Genomic DNA, 6,810 nt, shown 5'->3' with positions numbered 1-6,810 from the left:
CTGACCCCGCCCCTTCTGCTAGGCCCCGCCCCTCCTGCACCACAGGCAGTCCCAGCCTCCCAGCCCCAGAGCATGCGGAGGGCAGGTGTTGGGGGCAGCAACGCTGCAGCCCAGTTTGCCTACAGCAGGTGTGCTGGGGGCAGAGTGTGGGTGGGGCCGAGCTTGGCGGGTTGGGAAGGCAGAGCCTTTCCCCGCCTTGCGTACCCTCCTCCCCTGGCCCAGGGCCTCCTGGTTGGAGCTTGTGCCATCAGCTGGCGCAGGGCCAGGACACTGTTCTGAGGGTGTAACCGATCTGGGACCAGCTCACCCCTTCGGGCGGGATGCCCCTACTGCAAAGCAGATGGTGTGTGCTAGGTTCAGGCCCGGGCCAGGAATCTCGTCTCCAGGGCTTCCTGGTTCCCATCTCCCTCCCCGTGCCGACTAGCATCTCTCGATTAGGGCTGTCAGAGTAAGCCTAGGCTTTTCGGTTAGTTGAGTCGACTACTCACATCCCCCCAACTTGCTGTCTCTAGATCAGAGGCAGCTTAAAAGCCGGTTCCCCGCAGCACCGTCTCTGCAGGGCGGGATGGGAGGGGACAGGGGAAACAGAGGCACAGCGGTCTGGACCTGGTGTGAGCCGGGACTGCTTCAGTCCTGGCTCTCACCAGATCCTGCCCTGCACCTCTGCCTTTTAAATGTAGCGAGAGCCAGGTGGCTCTTCCTACATTTAAAAGGCAGAGCCGCAGTGGTCCGGACCCACCTACCCCCGCTGCGGCTCGACAGTTTGAATATAGGAGCCAAGCTGCCTCCACGCCCAGCTTCTACTGCATTGAAATGGCAGAGCCACAGCTACTTAACATCCTCACGCTCGACCCGTCCTTGGTGTTTCACGAGCTGCGCCCACGTGCTGGCAGGAGTGTCCCAGCAGGGCTGAAAAGCCGCCGTCGCCAGATCGGCACTCGGAACAGCAGGCCGTGAAATTGCCAGCCCGTTCCATGGCCGGGGTCTCAGGACAGCCCCGGTTAGTTACACTGGCTTTCTGTGACTTCCCAGAAATAGCAGGCGTGGTAATTTGGTGCCAGCTTCTCTCCACTGAGGGAGAAATAAAATCTCATTAAAATACAGATTGAAGTCCTTCTTTAAGAGCCATCGCTCACGACAGAGCTGCTTCCTGGGTGCCGTCTGTAGCTTAATGGGACAAGCTGGATTCCAGCTGGGGGGTTAGGGGCCGCAGGAGCAGAACTAATCTCAATCCTAGATGGGCGGGGAGGGGGTCTGGCCTCGCGTGAGTCAGGGGTCTCTGTGGCACACGCCTCGTCTTGCTTCGGCGCGATTCTACTCCGGTGCATCCGTCAGCGCGGCACCTGGGCCCCTCCCCATCTCCTCCAGGATGCCGCCTGCCGGGGGGAGAGGAACATGAGCGGGGCACAGAACCCAGCGCAGGGTGGGCATTGAGCAGAGCTGCCCCCTGAGCCAGGGTTCCCCAGGGGTGGGGCCGCATCAGAGCCCCTCCCGCTCTAGGGATGTGGACAGCCAGTGGGGACAGGAGGCGGGTGCCCCTTTTGAGAGGGCAGCAGAAGCCAAGATGGGAGGGGATCAGTGGTGCCTTGCCCTAAAAAGAAATGCTCTTCCCACCTCCAGCGATCGCTCCCCTCCATGCGCCAGACCAGCCACTGGCCCCGCCTGTCCTACCCTCCTGTAACCCCTCCCCTCCTGTACTCTCTTCGCCCAGCTGCAGCCCTGTGTACGCTGCTGTGTGCACCTGAGCGTGGGCCATCTAGGACTCCGGGTGCTGGCCAGACGCTGGGGCTGTTGTACTTGTGAACGTGCGAGGCAGGTGGCAGCAGGGTGGTGCGTACAGCCTGGTGTGCACAATGGCTTTGCACAGGGCGAGGAAGGTGCGTCCTTCGACGTCCCCTCCTGTGGCTTTAGGCAGATCCCCCTGGATCCACATGGGTTTTGGTTCCATGGGGCTGTGAAACGGGCCCTTCCGCTCAATCCTGTGCCTCCGGACGTCCCTGGGTGAGTCCGGCTCTAGGTGCTGGCCTCCCCGGCTCCCCCCATCCAGAGGTGGCCGTGCGATGGAGGCAGAGCAGCACATGCTCATCTGATGGTGCCCTCGCTGTGGCAGAAGGCGGAGGACTGGAGGGTCTGCCAGGCACCTTGTGTCGAAATGGAGGTGACCTGCTGCCAGTCTGATGCACCCTGCATGGGGCAGTCTGGCCCCCAAGTCAGAGTCTGCCTGGGGGACCCTGAAACGGGGATGGATCCGGTCCCATCTGGCCTTATTCCACCCCCTCCTGGCTCTCTCTCGAGCTTATCACGCCCGCCTGCCTGCTGCGAGGGAGGTGTTGGTACCTGGGTGAGGGAGGAACTGGGAAGGATTTGGAACGGCCAGCATTGCCAGGCAGGCACATGGGCTGTGTCTAGACTGCATCCCTTTTCCGTAAAAGGGATGCAAATTAGACACATCGCAATTGCAAATGAAGCGGGGATTTAAATCCCCCCCACTTCATTTGCATAAACATGGCTGCCGCTTTTTTTAAGAGTAATAAGGGATCTTTCAGAAAAGGCTTTATTTTCCGAAAGATCCACGTCTAGACTGGCGCTTTTTTCCGGCAAAGCTCCGAGCCGGAAAAAAGCGGCAGCCATGTTTATGCAAATGAAGCGGGGGGGATTTAAATCCCCGCTTCATTTGCAATTGTGATGTGTCTAATTTGCATCCCTTTTACGGAAAAGGGATGCAGTCTAGCCACAGCCATGGAGGGCAGTCTGCCCTGTGCCAGCTGTGTGCTGCCCTTTGCTTTTCCATATACAAGGACATAAGAGCATAAGAACAGCCAGACGGGGTCAGACCAAAGGTCCATCTAGCCCAGGATCCTGTCTGCCAACAGAGGCCAATGCCAGGTGCCCTAGAGGAAAGGAACAGAACAGGGAGTCAGCAAGTGATCCACCCTGCCACCCATTCCCAGCTTCTGACAAAGAAACACCATTCCTACCCATCCTGACTAATAAGTATTGGTGAACCTCTCCTCCAAGAATGTATCTAGTTCTTTTTTTAACCCTGTTAAAGTTCTGGTCTTCACAACATCCTCCGGCAAGGAGTTCCACAGGTTGACTGTGTGTGGCATGAAGAAAAATGTATCCTCTTCCATAGTGTGGTAAATCAATGCTATCACCAAAGCCCCCTGGGGTTTGGGCCAGTATTAGGAACAGAACCCAGGCATCGTGATGGCCAGTGCCCTGCCTGCCAATCAGGGTTGTCTCAATACAATGCTTATTGGTGCCCACTCCCACCTCTTCCTTTGTCACAGACTCTGGGAAGCACCAAGATCTGGCCGAGAGCTGGGTTACCTGCAGGTCACAGATATTAGAGCATGTTACACTGCAATTAAAACACCTGAACTGGCCTGGCCCAGCCAGCTCGGGCTGGAGGGACTGTTTAATTGCGGTGGTGTAGACCAGTGGTTCTCACCTAACAGTACATGTACCAGAGGGGTACTCAGGGGCCTTCCAGGGGTACATCAATCCCCAGATGGTTGCCTAGTTTTACAACAGGCCACATAAAGAGCAATAGGGAAGTCAAAGCAAATTAAAATGTCAGACAGCAGTGCTCTAAATACGACACGCTGAAACGTACGGACGCTATTTGTGTTCCAATTGATTTATTCTATAATTGTATGGTGGAAATAAGACATCAGCAGCTTGTCCGCCCTCGCCTGCTGTGGCACGGCTCTGTGCTTATAGCTGATGGTGAAAACAAATCGTTTGTTCGTGAGGGGAAACTCGGGGTTGCACAAGACGCATCAGACTCCTGGAGGGGATCCAGGGGGCAGAATCCCTGGGGCAGATGTTTGGGACCCTCCCACCTTGCAGAGTTCAACTCCCCCTCCTCCCCCCGTCCCCCGGTTTCAGCTGCTGTTGCAGAGGCTCGTGGCCTGAGCTCAAGTCAGCGGGCCCGGCCGGCGGTGGGTTTTGAATGGCAGGGCAGACAGAGGCCACGGTACGTCTCCATCTCCTTCTGTTGCTGGGGGCAGAGAGGCCTTTCAGCTGCAGCTGAGATAGGGTTGCCAGGTATTGACCCGGACAATCCAGTATTTTCACCTCCTGTCCGGTAAAATAATTCGGAAAATACCAGACACCGAAAATGTCCAGTATTTTCCGATTTTTCCCCCAGACAGGAGGCGAAAACACCGTGTGCTTACTTGGTTCCCCAGGGGAGCTCTCTGGCCTGGAGCAGGGAGACAAGATAGCGGATGGCCTGTTAGGGCTGAAAAGCCTCAAAGTCATTTCTTAAAGGGGCCATGCTTGTTTTTTTTTTTTTTTTTAATGTTGGGGGTTTTTTTGCTTAATAAGTCTCAGGGTCCTTTGTTTTTTTGCTCAACAACTTTGATCTCCCCCCCTTTTCCCCAGTGGGTTTTGGGGGGGCTGTTTGGTATTTTTGATTAAACCATCTGGCAACCCTAGAGATGACTCATATATGCGGCGTATTGCCTCCCCTCACATCCTCCCTGCTCCCTTCCCGAGGGGAGACCTCACAGTCCCGAGCTGCAGCCACTTCCCTCATGGCTCTGTCTGTGAGGCCCCTTCCAGCCTCTGGCTGCTTTCCGGCCCAGCCGGCTTGCAGCGGTGTGGTGAAGAGACAGTCTCTGTTCCACGCCCGGCCCAGGGTACAGGGCTTCGGGGCCATGGGAGGTGCAAGGTCTGAGGCTCCCTTGGCGCTGCTGATTTCCACTGGGCATTTAAGGGTTGAGGTGCTGCAGGGTGCTGCCAGTGGGGGAAGGGAGCATGAGGGGAGGGGCTATGCTATGGGGGCGTCCCTGGCCTCTTGTGGCCCAGTGCCCCCCTCGTGCCCAGCTGGAGCAGCCTCTAAACGAGAGGGGGCAGAGCCTGAGCGACGGGAGCCAAGAGCCAGCTCTGAGCACAGGCCGGGGCGGTGGGAATGTGGTTTCCCCGCCCACCTCGGCGGGCTCTCGGCAGTACAGACGGTGCCCTCTGCTGGCGAGGGCTGCAGCGGAGCCCGGCCCTGCAGCACAGCTGGGCAAAGCCGAGCCAGGGGCCGAGCTGCGTCAGACTCCGTGGCTCCCCAGCGTGGCTGTGCCCAGGTGCCCGGCGAAGGGCTGAGAATCGTTTTTCCTTTTCCGGAGTTCTGTGAAATGAAGCCGCTCCAATGGGGGGGAGGGGCGAGGCCTATTCGGAGGCTCCCTTTCAAGCCAAGTCTTCGCCCCAGCCTGCCCATCACCAGCCGGCTGAGCCGGGATTGGATCCCACCATCTGCCCGAGCTGTTCTTCCGTCCAGATACAGCTCCAGTGGACCCCACCTGCCCCGGGCTCAGGCCTTTCCCTACGCAGAGAGCAACTGTACGGCCCCAGACGGAGCAACCTTTGCATCCAGGAGCAGCCACCCAAGCGGGGACCAGAATGGTGTCTCCTCTGCACATCCTCTATCCATTGAGAGGCAGACGCCTCCTTTTAAAGGGGCGGTTCTCAGAGCCCAAGTCACTGGATGCTCCATCCCCAGCAAGAGCCACGGTCCTGCTACATCATACGATCCCACGGGGCTCGCTCTGCGTGTCACTCTGAACCCACGGCGGGGCGCTCTTTTGGGTCGGACCATCCCTGGCTCTTGCGGTTTGTTACCAGCCGGCGGGTAAGTTCTCAGCGGTTTTAGAATTAGATCTGTGTGGTGCCCGGGGTCTGGATCTACCCCCAAGGCTCAGGGCTCCCCTCCGGCATTGGGGAGCCTGAACTGGCACTCCAACCCCGCCCCCCGCCCCGCCACAGGGCTGGAGCACACACAATCTACTAGCCTGGGCCCTCCTAGACTCTGGTGTGTGGAGAGGGTCTTTCTGCTTCTCAGTTGGGGGCCATGTCAGTGAGGGTTGGTTTTTGGTTTTTTGCTTCTCGCTTGTGTGCAGCCCCCAACTGATTTTTCTGTGGGTCAGCAGCCCCCGACCCAAAAAAGGTCGTCCGTCCCCCCGCTCTAGGCCATGCCACGACTCCTGTTAGCAGAGGAAACTCAGCTGATCGCTGCCCTTATTGTACTGCTAATTTGCATGCAACAAACTCATTGGTTGTAAGAGCGAGCACACGGATGTGGGTTACTTGGCCCGGCTGCCACCCGACACAACTCGCCTCGCATAACCCCTCCCAACACAACTCTACTCAACACCCTGTGCTACCGAACCCAGACCCAAACAGCGCCTCCTGCAGCACGTACCATGCGTCCACCACCCACCCAAATCAACATGACTCTCCCGGGACAAAACAACCCCTCACAAATCCACACAATTCTCCCAGCCCTACACACACTAGTCACCCACCTTCGCTCATACTCAGCACAAAAACCTAGCGGTGGGTCATCACCAGGTTCAGTCATAGCTGGGATTTGCAATCTGCCGTCGTCCAGTTTTTAAGCTCTCGGCCGTTTGGGGCATTGCTGTGTAACTTTATAAACTGTACCCATGCGCCAGTCGGGGCTTTCAGCTACTAGTTGGTTATAATGTGAACAGTGGCAAGAAATGATCCCGCCCACAAACGATCTTATCTTTGGGGGAAGGGCGTGTAGAAAAGTGGTCATCAAGGGCTTAACTGGATTACTCAGAGTATTAGGGGTTGGAGATACGCTCTACCCCTCCAATACATCCTGTTTGTCAGTGGGTGTCGTCTCCCCCTCCCCCCCCCCCCCCCGTTGTGACGCACTTTGAGAAAGCAGCAAGTTCCTGGCCGGCAGTCCTATGAGTCAGTGAATTTTACCAAGCGGGCCCTTTACACAAAGGGGATTTCCTTGGCACAGGGAAATTCCAAGCTATTCCCTGCAATCTCCAGTCC

The sequence above is a fragment of the Pelodiscus sinensis genome, chromosome 29 (assembly GCF_049634645.1).
Source record: "Pelodiscus sinensis isolate JC-2024 chromosome 29, ASM4963464v1, whole genome shotgun sequence".
NCBI classification, from domain to species: domain Eukaryota; kingdom Metazoa; phylum Chordata; order Testudines; family Trionychidae; genus Pelodiscus; species Pelodiscus sinensis.
This window is presented reverse-complemented; position numbering follows the sequence as displayed.